Below are 19309 nucleotides of genomic sequence, written 5' to 3'. Positions count from 1 at the left end.
GCACAAATTTTTATTTTCAAATATATAATTTCAAATTTCATTATCATCAATATTATTAATATAGTAATTTAAAATTAATAAAAAATAATTAACATATCACTAATTATGACAACAGAAGGTTAAAGGAATAAACCAAATTAAATGGAGTAGTTACCGTATTTTGTGCTCAGAATTTTGAAGTTGGTAGTAGTATGGGATCCAATCCAATGTTAAGTAAGATAATATTTATAATTTATTCTTTAGTTTATTTTGTTTGGCAGACTTTCGGTCCGGGTCCGGGTTCGGTTCGGGTCAAATGTTTTGGGTTTAGTGCGTCGGTTACAGTCGGCATATTTAAGCAGGTGCGTGCGCAGCGCTTTGAACGAGTTCAGTGAGCAAGCAGCATGAACGGTGCGATGTGGAGGGTGGTGAGCAGAGGCAGTTCGTTGATTTTCCATTCGAAAAAACGGAATGCTCTCTCCGTTACTGCTCGTGCGTTTTCCGCTCCACCGGTCTCTATGGCTTGCCTCATTTGAAGACCGCAAAAGGCTTTCAATCCTTCGTCGATGAAGCCATTCAAAGGTATCTATCTTCCTCACGCAATTAATGTATTGCTACTGTTTAAACTGATACTTATGCATGTGTGTTTCAGCGTTTGTATTGTGCCAGGTTTGATATAAGTTTATTATGCATGTAACTGTGTTAAATTGTTATAATTCATTGTACCGCCTAATTGTCGAGCGTATGTACTTTATAAATGGGCATTTGTTTCATTGTTTAATCTATATAAGGTAAAGTAGTCTACACTTAATTACTATTGCTACTGCTATAAATTTGATATACGATCACTCCGTTCTTTTGTATGGTTTAAGGTTATGTTGTACAAACGAAGAATTGAAATATTTTTTTATTATGTATGTAAATTAGTTAAAAATTAGGTGAAGAGGAAGGATGTAATTGTCATAAGAGTAATTAACTGTGTCTTGACTTTTGAAAATGACAAGTGAATATAAAAAAAAAAAACTTTCCTAGATTTGATACAGAGCGAGTGTATTGAAACAATTTCTCTCATTATGCACTGACGTCTGTGAAATTGTTGATAATTTTCTGTAACGGTCAATTGCTGCACGCATTTCTATCTGGTTGTAATGATAAATGCACAATTGTTTTGTTGGTTAACAACCAAAGTGTTAAACAGTTGCACTTGCTCATGATGACTGTTACTATTAATGGTGCCATAACCACATGGTTGATTTTTATTTTTGTGGATTGCTAGGTCTGGAGAACTCATCAGTTACATTTGCAAGAAACAGCCCGCTGGTGAAGTAATGCGGGCAATGGATGAGATTTCTGACACTGTAAGTTATTCTAATGAGAATAACCGAGCATGGTGGTTGATAAACTCCACCAATTTTGTAGATTTGGAAGCTTGGTGCTATGAATTGGATGCTTTCAAAATTTACATTGCCTTTTTTTAAAACTCATGTTTAGATGATTAAGTGGTGTCATGGGGATTTTAAAACTACTCCTCTGTTTGTTATTTTTTATTTTGTTTAGGCTATGTACACTGGTCTGCAATTTTACGCAAGAAATCCCAACAGTTAGGCATGGAGTTTGTTAATATGCATGCTTCTTTTTTTCATCTTTGTGTTCTTTTTGTTAGAGTGATGCTATATAGTTATGTTTTTTAAGTTATTGGTCATGGGTTTGTGCTTTCTTTATTTGTGAATTTCTGGTTTTATACAAACACATTCTTGCATGTATATGTGTGCTATTTTATTATTGATCATGAATCTTAATATTCACAGTATGGTTTTGTGATTCAAAACTAGGCTTTTCATTTCACACCTGGTATCCTGATTCAACTATTGAGAATAAGTACTTTACTTGTTTTATTCACTCTTTTACTCTATCGTATGCATGTATTGCAATTTGCATGCTTCATTTCGCAGGTATGCTCTGTTGTTGACTCTGCTGAATTGTGTAGGCATACCCACCCTGACAGGTTCTCTTCTCATTACCATTATTATTATTATTATTTTAGCTTCTTCCCTGTCAGGATAGTGTTGATACTTAACATTTATAATTCGTTATAAATAAGACATAGTTGTTATTTAAATTATATTTTAGATTTACAATAAACAATTGAAACTCTGATATAAGTTTTTTAAACTATTGTCAGTTTCTTTAAAAATATTATTGAATTCAAAGATGGAGATAAAGGAAGATAGATTAAAAGAGACAGGCAAATAGAATTGGGATATAACAAGGATATAGTTTTAGTTTGACTTGTTGGTTGAGAAAGAAATTTTGGTTAATGCACCTCTGAAAGAGAGAGAGCAAAATATATTGAGAAACTCTGTTATAGAGAATGAGAGTCCTACACTAAAAGTTGTGAACTCCAATTAATAAAATAGAGTAAATTTTTGTTATTATTATTATTAGTGGTTGTAGTAATTGGCTTCTGTTTCTAATTAATGCACATTGTTGTTTTTCTATTGTAAATGACTGATGAAATCTTTGGATATCGTATTTTGTAATGCTTCTGTCATGATTGAAGTTATGTTTCTGTTTTTTTTTTGGGTAAATCAGAGAGTTTGTTGAGGAGGCCAGCAAGGCATCGATGAGAATTAATGAATATCTACATGTGAGGTGACCGGTGATGCTCACTGCTTGTTTTTCCTTATATTTGTTGTTAATTAACTTAACAAAAGCGTAGCCTAAGAAAAATGAAAAATTATGTGCTGTGGTTGTTCTGTTGCATAAAGTGTTTAAAGTTTGAGTGTGTGCATGAGCATAGCCATGTACTTTGGTTATATGTTCCTTCTATGTTCAGAAACTCACTCTACTATTAGTGAAAATTTACTCAAAACTGCAGATAATTAGTGAACCTAGTCAGATGACAGGAGTGGACTCACACAATTTTGTGATTTCGAGTGAATTTCAATCAATGGGATTGTGTTCTAAAGGATATGTTAGAAAGTGTATTGCTATCTTTCTCTGTAAGATATTTTCTTTATATTTGCTAGAATGGGAAAGAAACATCTCTTAAACTTTTTATAGTCCCACAATTCTGAAGGCAAAGATCACATTTTAATTATTTTTGTTTTTGACGTTAAGTAGCATTATTGAGGAAATAGCATAACAGTACGGGGTAACTATGATATTACTTTTTAATTTATCTATCATTGTCCATGTTTTATTGTTGTGGACAACAAGTTTGATTTAATAGAGGAAGGAAATATGATCTCTATGGCATTTGGTTAGGTTGTTGGAGGGATTATTATCTGAATTGAATCGGATCAAATGCTTATTTGCTGTGAAGTCTATATGTTAGGTACTTGGGTTTGGAACCTAACAATAACACTCACTCGATGCAGATAAAAGAGATGAAAGAAAGAATTCTCTTATTCACACTGTAGAATCGTCACTCTACAAAGGATGGGTTGGGAGCATAACCTCCCTGGTTGAGAGTATAACCTCCCTCTACAGACTAAAGACCTGACTTTACAAAATATACTCGATGCCCTCTACAGAGTTACAAGAGCTCTATTTATAGCAGCTTTGACTCGCTCCCCCTTTACAACCAACACCCTCACACCCTTAACCGCTCAGTCCTCAACCCAATTTATCCTAACATCCTAGATCCTAACACTATATGTAAGCAATAAAATGGCATTAAGGACAAAATTATAGCTGGTTGGAAGTGCTGAAGTAATACAGATTTGTTATGTCTGGCCTTAAAGCCTGAAGAAGCACTTTAAATTGAAGATGAGTGCATGTAAATCTTTAATCAAGACAGAAATGAGTGTAGACTTCAGAGTTGATTAGCAACCAATTTGACATCACACAACCCACTAAACCAAAAAGTATAGTATTTGATTAAACTTGCTAATCAATCACGACTTGAGAAAAAAATAATGTGGGAAACTTAATCTTTGAAGATCTGGTCTTCACTGTAGTTCTATAAATAAGATGCAGACATTATATCAACAAATGAGAAAACTCAGCTTACACAGAGCTATAACTCCAACACCTGTGCTCATTATTTTCTCTTTTTGCTATGTAGTATCTGAACACGAATCATGATCTATATGACGCAATTAAGAAAGCCGAGGAAGAATGTCACATGCTTTCTGAGGAAGCTAAGAGGGGAGTTAGAAACTTACGTGCTGACTTTGAAAGGGGTGGAATTAATCTCTGCTCCGGTAATTATTTTAGTCTGAATTTCATCTTTTACTCACAATAAAGATGTAGGGAACCTTTTATCTCTAAATTGTTTCTTATGCGTTGCACTTTCTTTGCAGGGAAATTAGATCAAGTGAACACGCTAAATATTGAAATTTCTCAGCTATGCAGAGAGTATGTTTATAACTGATATAGATGCATTGGTTGCACTGACTATTCTGTTGCTTGTTATGAAAACTGAATAATTTTCTTTTATAGTGAAAGCAGTTGGTTCCCTGGACATGAATTTATATTTCTACTGTCTTTTCCCCTTATTTTTTTTTTTATTTTGGTAAACTTGTGCCATGATGTCAGAATCCCTAGATTTATGCTGCAATTAATATTCTCCTCAAAGGTAATCTGTTGCATGTTTAAATCATCAGGCTTACTTATTTTGTGATCTTGATCGGTTCACAATTTATTGGTTTGGTTAGGTACAATGAGAATATTGTCATGGACCCAGGAACTGTTGATATATATCCTTCTTCTCGCATCCCCAGGAATTTGCATTATCTTGTAAAGCCTATACATCGGTCGGTATCATTAATAACCAAGGATTTATCAGGGTCTAGGGGCATCCTCAAAGAGAAAGGATTTCGGATTACAACAGACCCACAAACTGTTTCTTCTGTACTACAATTTTCATCTGATGATGAGGTAGTTTCTATTCGGTGATTTTTAAGTTACAGGTTTAGTATATTGGTACTAGTAGTAAGAATTACTCACAAGTCCTATTAAGGACTGTGCAATAAATTCATTTGAACATAAAGCATTTGTAATCACATCTCATCTTCTAAGCAATCTAGTATTAATACTCTAGTGTACTCGCAATGTGTTGGTATTCTCACCCACTTTTTATAAAAAAAAGTTAATGGGTATAAAACTCAATTGCACAGATAAAATTCTGCAGAACTCAAAGGGGCTGAGCCTTTTAATGCCCAAAGGCTCTAGTTTCCTCTCGATTGAGAGGATGATGTCTCTCTTAACCTACGTTTTAAAATTGGACTAGATTGGCCAAATAAATAAAATAATAAGTGAACTGGTCATGTTAATCCATTTGAACCTCAGAAATGACCTGTCAAAAACTGGCAAATCTAGTCAAAAAGCCAAGTCAATAAAAATTATTTTATTTTAATAGTCTCAACTTAAAAAAACGTGATAGTTGAATAAACTTAACATTATTGCATTTTCAAACATTTGAGGCCTTAACTAGTGTGAAACATTAAGACTTGGAATGGTTAATATGGAGTTGTTATATATTTTTTATTCCCACATTATAGTTTTTGTAAAACCATTATTTTATTTCTAGTAGTTTGACCATTGAACCTTGAAGTAGTACTTTAACCTGTTCAATAATAAATTCAATTTTAAAAATATTGTTCTCAACTTCCCCTCTTATTTATCGGCAACGTGCTTTATTTCTTCAAGCTAACTAGTTTAATACTGTAATTAACTAATGGACATCTGTCAATTTATCTTGGTATTTTAAGGTTAGGAAAATGGTATATATACGAGGAAATTCTGTTCCACAGGCAAATGTTGATGTCCTCAAAAGGCTTATATCTGCACGACATGAGCTAGCTCAGGTCTTTATCATCATGAGGCACACCGACTCATTTTAAGCACTTTTGATTTGTGCCATAACATAAGTTTTCTCTCTCTTATTCTATGTTACTGTTTGATGCAACATGTTTTCTGGATCCCCATCATGCATTTGTATGCTTCTGTAAATATTTGAATCAGCTGTTACTTTCTGTTTTTGGGTAGAGATGAATTTTATTTAGGAGGAAGAGAATAGTTTGTAGAAAGAGAATCTCAAGAAAAGAATACAAATTGGGAGACTAAAACATAAGAGATTGGAATTTGAATTTGGAATGTGTAACATTGTGTTAGGTTTTATGAAATAGTAGAGAAGATTAGGAGAAATCTCCCTTATGTGTTTAGCATACACATAGGGTAGTTTATTTATAATGTAAGATAAGGGTTAAACCCTAAATACAGAATGGGATGAGCCCAATTAACATAAACATACAACTTAACATCTAACACTCCCCCTCAAGCTGGAGCATATAAATTATATGTTCCAAGCTTGTTACAAAGATAGTCAATTCTAGGTCCTCGTAAGGACTTGGTGAATATGTCTGCCAACTGGTTGCTTGAGTTAACGAACTCAGTCTTGATATCTCCGGATATGATTTTTTCTTTAATAAAATGACAATCAACTTCAATGTGCTTGGTTATCTCATGTAAGACAGGATTAGAGCTAATATGAAGAGCAGCTTGATTATCACAAGTAGCAGATGCCATAACTCTATATTCTGCTTCTGCGCTGGACCTTGCCACAACACTTTGCTTCTTACTTTTCCAAGATATCAGGTTGCCACCAATAGAGACACAATATCCAGAAGTAGACCTCCTATCAGAAGGGGAACCAGCCCAATCAGCATCTGAATAGCAAACAATTTTTGTATCGTTGTTAGGACCATATAGCAAACCTTTTCCAGGTGATCCTTTAATATACTTCAGTATGCGAACAACTGCATCCCAATGGTCTTCACAAGGGGAGTTTAGAAATTGACTCACCACACTAACTGCGAAGGAAATGTCAGGATGCGTAATAGTAAGATAGTTTAATTTACCAACTAATCTTCTGTACCGTTCAGGATCTGAGAAAGGCTCCCCCTGATTTGGTAGGAGTTTGATGTTAGGGTCCATAGGTGTCTCAACAGATTTACAGTTCATTAACCCTGTTTCCTCAAAGATGTCTAACGCATACTTCCTCTGAGATATGACAATACCAACATTGGATTGTGCTACTTCAATACCCAAAACGTACCGGAGTTTGCCAAGATCTTTGGTTTGAAAATGATGACAAAGGTGTTGTTTCATCTGAGAGATGCCAAGATAGTCGCTTCCTGTGAGAACAATATCATCGACATACACTATTAAGTAGATACATCCAGCACTTGAGTGGCGATAGAACACTGAATGATCCGCTTCACTGCGAGACATACCAAATTTTTGAACAACACAACTGAATTTACCAAACCAGGCTCGAGGAGACTATTTTAGGCCATATAAGGATTTGCGAAGACGACATACCAATCCAAATGACTCCCCCTGAGCAACAAAGCCAGGCGGTTGCTCCATATAAATTTCTTCATGTAAATCACCATTAAGAAAAACATTTTTGACATCAAGTTGGTAAAGAGGCTATTGTCGAAGAGCGACCATGGCAATGAATAGGCGAACAAAGGTCATTTTTGCCACTGGAGAAAAAGTATCACCATAATCCAAACCAAAAATTTGTGTGTAGCCTTTGGCAACCAGTCGAGCTTTCAGACGATCAATTGTGCCATCAGGGCCAACCTTGATAGCATACACCCACCTGCAACCAACAACAGACTTTCCAGATGGTAATTGGACAAGCTCCCAAGTTCCACTTTTCTGTAAAGCACTTAATTCATCCAGCATAGCTTGACGCCAGCCAGGATGAGTTAAGACATCACCCACAGACTTGGGAATTGACATAGAAGAAATGGATGAGAGACAAGTGTAAAAAGATGGAGATAATTTGTGGTAACTAAGAACAATATAATGGGGGGAAGGGTTATGGGTAGAGCGTATACCTTTACGGAGGGCAATAGGCAGGTCAGACTCATTTGCTGGAGCCGGAGGAGACACAGGAGGCGGCACTGGAAGTGAGTCATGAGGGAGACAATTGCGGCGACTATAAACCTGAAGGGGTTGTGGTGAAGGACGATCCTGTGGTGAATGAGAGTCTAAAGAAGGAGGAGACAAATGGGTGGAGCATCACCAGGAGGATCACAGATAATAGGAATATCAACAGTAGCAGGTAGAGGTACAGAACTAGAAGATAGATGTGAAAAGTAAAAAAAAGATTCATCAAAAGTGACATCAACAGAGATAAAATGACGATTGAGGGAAGGGGAAAAACACTTATAGCCCTTTTGTGACCGTGTAAATCCTAAGAAGACACATTTGTGAGACCTAGGAGATAACTTATCAAGACCAGGACTAAAATCATGAACAAAACATGTAGACCAAAAAACTCTAAGAGGTAATGGATGCAGAGGGTCTTGAGGAAATAAGATAGAATGAGAGATTTTGTTATCTAGGACGGAAGATGGCATGCGGTTGATAAGATAACATGCCGTGAGAACTGCATCACCCCAAAAACGTGAGGGTACTTGACCATGAATTAGAAGTGTACTGAGTTGTTTCAATAAGGTGTCTATTCTTGCGCTCAGCCACCCCATTTTGTTGAGGGGTATAAGCACATCAGGTTTGTTGAAGAATGCCATGAGAAGCCATAAAATGTTTAAACGATTGAGAAAGGTATTCACGGCCATTATCACGTAAAGTGCGAATAGAAACCCCAAACTGAGTTTTTATTTCATTGAAAAATGATTAGAAAATAGAAAACAACTCAGAACGATTCTTCATGAGAAACAACCAAGTACATTTGGAATAGTCATCAATAAAGGTAACAAAATACTGAAATCCTAAAGTGGACTTAACACGATTAGGTCCCCAAATATCAGAATGAACCAATGAAAAGGGGATGACGCTCGTTGTGAAATACTACGAGGAAAGGAACTACGAGTATGTTTACCTAACTGACAAGACTCACACGACAAACTTGATAATTTCGACAAACTCGGAACAAGTTGCTGCAGTTTGGCAAGACTGGGATGACCTAACTGAGCATGAAGAAGGGATGGTGACTCCATGATTACGCCAGCATGTGGAGAAGGGCGGAGATGATATAGGCCATGAGACTCACATCCTATGCCAATCATGTGTTTCGAACTTCGGTCCTGTAACCAAACAGAATCTTTGGTAAATGAAATAACACAATTAAGGGAACGAGTTAGACGACTTACGGACAATAAATTAAAAGGAGACCCAGGGACATAAAGTACATTATCAATGGATATGGACGGAAAAATATGAACAATACCAATACCATGAGATGAGACTCTAGACCCATCAACCATTGATTACCGAGGGTAAATCATTCAGACATGGCAAGGAAGAAAACAAGGACTTGTTACCAGTGATATGATTGGTGGCGCCTGAGTCAAGGACCCAAGATCCGAGAGAATGAGTCAGACCAACAAAAGGAGTACCTGTGCATATAACAGAAGCAGATGTAGTGGAACTAGAGTGCTGACGGTCCTCATACCATCTGAGAAATTCTTGAAAGAGTGCAGGGTTGTTTATGGTATTTGATGAAGTAGGATAGTCTGCAGAAGGTGATCGGGGAGGTGGATCAGAATTAGCCATTGCTATAGGTCGAGGAGGACGTCCATGAAGCGCATAACATCTATCAATATTGTGGCCTAGCTTGCCACAGTGGTCACATTTTGGACATTCTTTACCTAGCTGGCGAGATCGACTCCGATCATCACGTTGGGCAGCCATGGAGAGGGAGAAACCCTAAAAATCCAAAGTGCTCCGATTGACGCAACAACAAAAGATTTAGAAAGAGGACGAGGAGGCGATCATGACGGTCCTGGTCGGCGGCGGATCTCGCCGGCGACGCGCTGGCACACGCGTCGGCAAGCGGCGGATCTGGTGACTATTGCGGTGGCGCGTGGAGGCGCGTGGATGGTTCGTTCGCCGCAATCTTTGCACCACGGTGGTCGCCCGGCCGAGACGATCCGGATGGTATGGTCGTTGGTCGATTCTGGAACTCCGACAGCGGCGACGACTGCGGCGGCGATGGGTACTGGAGACTGTGGAACTAGCTGGAACAAAATCTAAGCTCTGATACCATATGAAATAGTAGAGAAGATTAGGAGAAATCTCCCTTATGTGTTTAGCATACACATAGGGTAGTTTATTTATAATGTAAGATAAGGGTTAAACCCTAAATACAGAATGGGCTGAGCCCAATTAACATAAACACACAACTTAACATCTAACAGGTTTCTTAAGAGTAAGAAACCAATCTATATATTAGGATTAAATACTCAAAACTAACAATTCAACGTAAGTTCACATTAACATTAATGGAAAATGTAATTAAGGGAACATTCAACAACATCCAAGGGAAATAAATCCCTTCATACAGGATAAACCCTGTCCAAACTTAAGAAAATACAACACACCCACCAGAAGGAACCTTTTCCTCCTTAAAAGATAACCCTTACTAAACTAAATAACTACCTCTAACCACCCCTAAACTGCCCTAAACTGCCCAACCACCGTTAATTGTTATGAAACTTCTTATTTTGAACCTTCTTCCTAACATACACCTTAAAGGTCTTATCAATACTCCCCACATTCCAAACAACCTTATCCTCAAGGTGAAAGTCTAGGAATTGATCACGAGTGGTCCCTTCATCTTCCCGCATAGCACTTTCGGGTCCTTCCGAATTCCATTGAATAAGAAGCTGAGAGACTGATATCCTATGGAGTTGCCAATACCCCTACCTGCAGCATCACATTCCACATGAAATGTTTGAGAGAAATCTGGTAAAGCAAGTACTAGTGTTGTTGTTAATGTTGTCTTCAAGATGTTCATAGCTTCGGTGCATTCAGCGGACCATACAAACTGTCCTTTATTTAATAAATTTGTCAAAGGCCTTGCAATCTTTCCATAATCTTTAATGAAACATCTATAATACCCCGTAAGGCCTAAGATACCCTTAGAGCCTTAATAGACCGTGGATGAGGCCAATCTTGAGCAACCAACACCTTCTTTGGGTCCATTTGTACCCCTGACTTAAGATAACATGACCCAAATACCTGATTTGCTTCTTCCCAAATTCACATTTTTTCCAATTAGCAAACAATTGTACTTGTCCTAAAGTACTAAGAACTTGGTGGATGTAAACCAATATATCATCAAAGAAAACAAGTACATTCTTCCTTAAAAACTCCTTCAGAAACGGTATTCATGATGCTTTGGAATGTGGCAGGGGTATTTGACAGCCCAATCTTGAGCAACCAACACCTTCTTTGGGTCCATTTGTACCCCTGACTTAAGATAACATGACCCAAATACCTGATTTGCTTCTTCCCAAATTCACATTTTTTCCAATTAGCAAACAATTGTACTTGTCCTAAAGTACTAAGAACTTGGTGGATGTAAACCAATATATCATCAAAGAAAACAAGTACATTCTTCCTTAAAAACTCCTTCAGAACGGTATTCATGATGCTTTGGAATGTGGCAGGGGTATTTGACAGCCCAAATGACATCACCAAGAACTCACAGTGTCCTTGATGTGTCCTAAACGCCGTTTTAGGGATATCGTTCTCCTCCATCATTATTTGATGATACCTCGCCCTTAAATCAATTTTGGAGAAGTAACTAGCACTGTATAATTCATCTAACAACTTCTCTATCACTGGGATAGAAAATTTATCTGAAATTATAGCCTTATTTAAAGCCTGATAATCAATGCAAAAATGTCAACTTTCATCTTTCTTCTTAACCAAAATCACTAGAGTGGAAAAAGGACTTTTACTGGGTCTAATAATTCCTGGAACATCTTAGCCACTTGTTTCTCAATTTCTATAAGGTCTCACATTGATTGGATCTATTCCGGCTTTCTCACATTGATTGGATCTATTCCGGCTTTAATAGGAATGAGATGGTTGAAATGCCTTTTGCGAGGTAACTCCTGTGGTGTACTGAATATGCCTTCAAAAGTACCTAGAAATCCTGCAACTTTCTGTTTTGCTTGGTTGTTAACTGGTTTTGTTCCCCACATCCCTTCTCCAATTCGGCATTACCCATCTTCCAAACTAATGTCACTACTTCAATCTCCTTTTCTTTTAATAAAGCTGCTGGAGTCACCACTCTCTTGGTTAAAGAAGGATCCATTTTTCAAACGAAGGCAATTCTACTTTTTTCATCCATCCCCGTTAGTTTTCTCTTCTTTCTTCTTCCCATTCTTCATCCACCTCTTCTCTTCTTCCTACTCTATCCCCATTTACAAAATCTTTGCTTCCTTCAGAGCCCTTTTCAATATTCTTAAGTCTGTGCATAACATCCTCCATCATATCACTGAGCCTTTGAAAGTTGGCTCTGGATTCTTCCCTCATTTCCTCAATTGCCCTCTCTAACGTGCTCACTCTACTCTCCATGACTTTCTTGGTGTTTTTGATCTGGCAGGTCAGACCAATTTGTTAGGTTTCTTAAGAGTAAGAAACCAATCTATAGATCATATATTAGGATTAAACACTCAAAACTGACAATTCAACATAAGTTCACATTAACATTAATGGAAAACGTAATTAAGGGAACATTCAACGGCATCCAAGGGAAATAAATCCCTTCATACAGGATAAACCCTGTCCAAACTTAAGAAAATACAACACACCCACCAGAAGGAACCTTTTCCTCCTTAAAAGATAACCCTTACTAAACTGAATAACTACCTCTAACTACCCCTAAACTGCCCAACCATCGTTAATTGTCATGAAACTTCTTATTTTGAACCTTCTTCCTAACATACACCTTAAAGGTCTTATCACATTGTAACTAGGCATGCATATCTCTTTGTGCTTGTCTGAAACAAAAAACTGTTCTGAATACACCAGGAGCTGAACACCAAATATTGGCCAAAAATGTAACCCTCTGGCAGATAAAGTTTATAGTTGGTGAAATGTACTCCAAAATTCCTGCATTTCTCTTTAGGTAATATTCACAAATTTGCAAAGACAGAACATTGCAACAAAAATTTCACCTCTTTCAGCAAACCAGAACCTCTGACATTAAGAGGAACTGATCCTGCAATTTATTAGGACAAACCTAATATTCTCCAAGTCCCAAGCAACTTATTACAAAGAAAAGTAGATGCTGGACAGCTCGAAATGCCTAACCCATTTCCTAAGTAGAAGTACAGCTAATGGTTGTGTTAGGAGACAAAACAGGGTGAGGTCTCCGCAAATGTAACATGTAAGCAGTTCTAAGTATTTGACTTCCCGTGATTCATGGGATTTTTAGATGGATTTGATTTTACCACTAGATTTGTCATCTCAAATGAATAGTTGGCTGGCATGTTCGCGAAGTTTCTACGGGGACATATGATTGATTATATTTGTAATAAGTTGGACACGTATAACCTATATGCTCCAACTTGTGGAGGAGTGTTATGATTATAGAAATAAGGAATTAATTCTGTATAGTAAGGAATATAATATTAATTACATAAATAAGTAGTTGATCCTATATAATCCAGAATATCTAGATTATATATGTATTATTAGGAATATTTTTATTTATTCTCATATCATATATGTTATTAGAGGATAATAAATTTTCACTATTTATTGTATGTCTTAAGAAATAGATTTTAAGCCTAACTTAACCTTATAAAACTGGCTTGTAAGGTTAGGTTTGTACCCACTTATATACTCTACATTGACCTTATCACTAGTTGATGTGAGACTTCTAATACATCTCCCTCACACTGAGGTATATTCATCACGTGTGTCAAACTAGACATTATTGGATGGTCCAATAACATCCTGATAGCGGGTGAAACAATATACCTAGCAAAGAACAAATTTCTCTAAGATAGGCTCTAAACGATATAATGGTAAAATGTGAACTTTATGCTTAGTCCAATTTCACAAAATCGGCTTGTAAGGTGAAGTTTGCACTCCCTTATATATTTTAAACTGGTCTTATCACTAATCGATGTGAGATTTTCAATAGTATGATTCCTTTTTCTTAATATAAATAAAGCACTTGTGCTGATTAAGAAACACACTCACCTGAGTGTTTCTGTCTTCTCTAGAGTTGAACAGTTCAAAAGTATCTCTAATAGGATAATGGGCAATGAGCTGAAAATTGGATTTACAAATAAATACACCTGAGGAGACAAGCATCCACATTCTTTATCAATATCAGAAGCGAAATGAACAGATTATAGTAAAAGCGTACAAGACTTTTGCCCACTGCTAATAGAATGTTGTATTTCTGTTTTATGAATTATACTTGGAAAAAGGAGATTAAGAGCTGAATATTACTTTCTGATAGTGAGTGCTTGGTGGATATAATTATATTTGGTTACAAATCATATTATTTAAATGCTACATGTCATAATTACTATTAAAAAAGAAAAATAAATTATAGGGTAATAAATCTGCACTAATGGAAACTGAAATAATGAAATCTATGGTATGCTCCAACAATTGAGAAAGGTTTGAACTCTCTTAGGTCAAAATTTTATTTTTCAATAAAAAACTGTAGGATGTTTATTTGTCTTTACTTTGCTTGATGATTTTTGTAGGTATTTAATGACAGCTATTTTTTTTTCTATTTTGACTTTATAAGAATGATTTTTCTGTGTGATCATTTGATGTAGATAATGGGGTGTAGTTCTTATACTGAATTTTCTATTAAGCCTAACATGGCTTTATCACCAAAAGTTGTAATGTCATTTTTACTCGAAATGAGCAAGATGGTCAAGCCTAAGACTAGAGAGGTATAGATTCGTTCAAGGCATACTTTCTTGGGCATGAGGGTGTAATAGCTAAAGTTGCTTGTGCCTGTAACTGAGAATTATTCTCTTTTACTTATCTTATGATCTTAGGAGCATAGGTTACTCACGAAATTCAAGAGAGAGAAATGTGGTCAAAGTGATGGAGATTTAAGGCCATGGGATGAGACCTATTACATGACAATGATGAAGTCCTCTGCTTATAAATTGGATGCTTCGGTAAAATGTGACATGTTTTGTTTGTCATCAATACTTCTACATATCCATGTTAGTATTTTTCATATAAATCCAAAAATCATGTATGCAGGTTGTAGGTTCCTATTTTTCTCTCTCAAACTGTATTGAGGGTTTGAAGGTGCTAGTGCAGTCATTGTTTGGTGCAACCTTTCATAGCATACCTCTAGCACCTAATGAGTCTTGGGATCCACATGTGCTTAAACTATCTCTTCATCATCCCGAAGAGGTATTTTGTGCAAAGAAATTTTTATGTCATACATTATATTGCTGGAGTTTTAACTTTTGTATTAATTTGTACTTTTGAATATGAATTCTATATTGATTTTTGGGCCAAATTTCAGTATTGTTTGTCTATAATCTTAAAAATCAAGGGTTCAGTTATCACATTCTCTACCTTTGTTTGAAAAAAGAATGTCAGCTCTCCGACCATTGCCATTACCTTCTTTTTGCTTATACTAAATGGGAGAGCATATCTCATGTTTAGGTGCACAATCACACAACTAACAATAGTCAATTGTGTTATCAGAATTGTTATACTAACATAAGATCATATACCCTAGCTTCTATTTCTCATCTGAAAATATAAAAGGAGAAATCTATTTATTAATTTAGCAAAAACAGGACTTTCACAAATTACAGAAATACTCTCATGCTTCTTACACTTTCCATCATTTTCTTTTAGGATTAATCATTTTTGAGGTCCCTATTTATGCAGAAACGTCTCAATTAGATCCTTCAATTATTTTTTAACTCAATTAGGTTCTATTTGTATAAAATTGATTCAATTGCACCTTTGCTATTAATTTGAGTGAACGGCGTTAAGAATGCACTCACGTAGCATGCTGACTTTGCAAATCTGAACCATGTGGCACACTTACGTGGCATGCGGACTTTGCAAATCTGAACATGTGGCACATTGAGAATGTTAGTGACGTGGATTTTGTAATTTTTAAGTTTAAAAAATTTTGAATTTCATTCAATCCCTAATTTGTCAAAATCCAAATCCCTAATTTTCCAAAATCCCTAATTAAAGGTGCTTGAGTTTTTCGAAGTTGTTTACAAAATCACTTTTTCACTCCATGCCGTTGCGAAATGTCGTTTCCTGGAACTCCATCATTGCCGCGTGCGTCCAAAATGATGACCTCGATGACGCATTTCGCTACTTCGCCGCGGCGCCGGGGAAGAACGCCTCGTACAACGCCGTGATCTCGGGACTAGCAAGGTTCAGATGTGTGAGGAACGCGTAAAGGCTCCTTGAAGAGATGCCGCATCCGAATGTCGTGCGTATATTGCCATGGTGGATGCATACGCCAGGGTGGAGGGTGCGATTTGGTGCGCGAGGGCGTTATTCGAAGCTACGTCTCATAGAAACGTGGTATGTGGAATGTGATGATCAATGGGGGGTTGCTGGAGAATGGGTTGTATGTAGAAGCACGAGAAGTGTTCGGGAGAATGCTGCAAAAGAATGATGTGGCGAGGACCACTATGATTAATTGGTTTTGTAAACAACATAAAATGGAAGAGGCCAAAACTTTGTTTGAAGAGATTCGATGTAGAGATCCCAACCCCAAAATTGTTTCCATTCTTCGTAGTTTTTACAAACACCCTTTAGTTAGGGATTTTCTCAAATTAGGGATTTAATAAAATCCCAAATTTTTTCATTTAAAAATTACAAAACCCACGTCACTAACACCCTCAATGTGCCACATGGTTCAGATTTGCAAAGTCAGCATGCCACATGAGTGCATTCTTAACACCATTTACTTAAATTAATGGCAATGATGCAATTGAATCAATTTTACATGAATAGGGACCCTAATTGAGTTAAAAAATAATTGAAAGACTTATTTGAGACGTTTCTGTATAAATAAAGACCTCGAAAATGATTAAACCTTTTCTTTTATTTCTTCTTTCTCAGTCAAAACTCAATTTTGTCACACTCTAAAGTAAATTGATGTTTGGCCTTCTGCATCAAAGTATAGTTGGGAGGAGTGGTAATTTATCAAACCACTGCTGAAGTACATAATGTCATTTTTTATTACTTTCACCCATTCTCTCTTTGAGCTCCTTTAGTTTTCTTGCTTTCCTAATTAAATATTTCTGCTGTCCTATTATTTTTTTGTTCTACCAAGATATTATTTTTTTTGGACCTTACTAAATTTATGTATTGCCAAAGACACTGATACTCAAACTCATTGCAGGGTGACTTGGGATATTTATACCTCGATTTATACTCGAGAAAGGGAAAGTATCCTGGTTGTGCTCACTTTGCAATAAAAGGGGGTCGCAGAATTTCTCAGACAGAATACCAACTTCCAGTATGTGAAAATTTTCTTATACCCAGTTTCTTACTCTAATTAAGGTAGCTAGCTAGAAATATAGTTTTCTCTTTATGTCACACGTGGAGTTCCTTTATGTGAAAGTTTTCTATTCCATTTTTAAAGAGGTCTTATATTAGTGAAAAGAGAAGAGATGCGTCATCTTCTGGTGGAAAAATGTGATGTTTGGTGATGTGATGTGAGACTAAGGGAACACTATTTCACCAATTAACTGGAACTGTTCAACACCTAGGACTTTCATAGCCCTATATTTATGCTACATGATAGAAATTAATCAAGTTTTGCATACAAAGTAACCTCATTTTTTCTCCACTGTTTTGACGCAACAGTTTCCTCCACTGTTTGTGGTTTCCTCTCTATTTATGTGGTGGTTATGTTTTCTTTATTTGTTAGTTATTTATTCTATGTTTGCAAACTCTATATATATAAAAGGCATTGCCATGCATTCTGGAATGACAATGATGAGCTACTGAATGAAAGTTTTAAGAAATTATCTTCCTTGTTCCATGCTTATGTGAGTGTGAGCTTTATTTAGTTTTTATAATGCCCCAATGTCAAATTAAATAGTATCAAAGGTTAGATCCAACATCGCTATTGTGAACTTGAGATAACGAGTGTGTAAATATAAGAAAATGAACAAAAAATACAGTGCGTGTGTGTGTGTGAGAGAGAGAGTATATATATATTAAGAAAGTGAGCTAGATATGTCAGAATATGTGAATTATTGTGCAATTAATATAGCAATTATGTGTAATCCTGCAATTATGTCTAATCCCTAAAATTAAGGGATTAGGATTAGTAATTATTGGGCAGATTTCCTTTTATTAAGATCAGGTATTATTGGGTAGATATCTCCTGATTTAGAGACTTTATTTCAGGAGATTTTTTACCTTAATTAGACAATAGTTTGTTTCTTTTTAAACACTTATGTATTGTTTCAAAAGTATGAATGAGAGAATAATTAATTCCAGCATCCTACTACTGTTTTACAACATGGTATCAGAGCTCTAGGTTTTTCCTGGAGCCCTGGTCTTTGTTTTTTGTCTCACGGCCTTCATTGCCGTTCCTCAACTATTGCTGGCCTTCATTGCCATTCTCGTCCAAAAAAAAAAAAAAAAAAAAAGGGGCAGCCTTAATTGCTGCTGTTATTCTTTCCGCTGTGTTAACCTAACATCCGATTACAATGTCTGGTGCTACATCAAGTAGAGAAGTCTCTAGTCCTTCACACAAAAATGGAGAACTCCAAGGTCTCCGAGCGTCATACAGGTTGGATGGAAAAAATTTTCTCAAATGGTCCCAGTTTGTTAGAACCTATCTCAAGGGAAAAGGATGCCTGGTTCATCTCCTTGAAAATGGTCCAAGCATGGAGGATCCAGCATTTGCAGCATGGGATGAAAAAGATTCCATGATTATGTCTTGGTTGTGGGACTCCATGGAAGCTACCATCAGCGACACTTGTATGTTTCTTAATACAGCTAAAGATATTTGGGACTCCATAAACCGCACATATTCTAAAGCCAATGATGCTGCCCAAGTATATGAAATCAAAATAAAAACTGCAGCCACAAAACAGGGAAGCAGAGGAATCACAGAATATGCGGCACTGTTGCAGAATCTATGGCAGGAACTTGATCACTACAGAGTTTTTGAAATGAAGTGTGCTGAGGATGCAATCCTCTTGAAGAATTTCATAGAGAAGGATCGTGTGTATGATTTTCTTGCAGGACTAAATCCTGAATTTGATCAAGTTAGAGTGCAAATTCTAGGGAGAAAGGATACTCCTTCACTAGAAGAAACCATCTCTATTGTTCGTGCAGAAGAAAGTCGAAGGAGTGTAATGCTTGAGTCTCAACCAATGGATGGGTCTGCTCTACTTACCAAACCTGAACTGGTGCAGAAAGGAAATGAGCAAATTCCTAATTCTCTATGGAAAGGAAATAGAGATAATTTATGGTGCACCTATTGTCAGAAACCGAGACACACAAGGGAGAAATGTTGGAAATTGCATGGCAAACCTCCAGGAAAGGAGTGGGTGAATCG

General features: G+C 36.5%; 1 pseudogene across 1 annotated transcript; it reads left to right on the top strand.

The window, feature by feature from the left end:
• Nucleotides 1-383: 383 nt before the first annotated feature.
• On the top strand, nt 384-18242 carry LOC148201554 (mitochondrial intermediate peptidase, mitochondrial-like; annotated as a pseudogene). Its single transcript, XR_015784841.1, has 12 exons — nt 384-561; nt 1256-1337; nt 1932-1984; nt 2572-2626; nt 4049-4187; nt 4287-4341; nt 4641-4863; nt 5697-5792; nt 14559-14678; nt 14787-14912; nt 15001-15156; nt 17132-18242. The product of XR_015784841.1 is annotated as a mitochondrial intermediate peptidase, mitochondrial-like (transcript).
• The last annotated feature ends 1067 nt before the right edge of the window (nt 18243-19309 follow it).

The sequence above is a fragment of the Vigna umbellata genome, chromosome 3 (genome assembly GCF_029865625.1).
Source record: "Vigna umbellata cultivar VRB3 chromosome 3, Vumbellata_1.0, whole genome shotgun sequence".
In the NCBI taxonomy this organism is placed as follows: Eukaryota; Viridiplantae; Streptophyta; class Magnoliopsida; order Fabales; family Fabaceae; genus Vigna; species Vigna umbellata.
The sequence above is the reverse complement of the archived record's forward strand: the minus strand, read 5'-3'. Positions and strand labels throughout refer to the sequence as shown.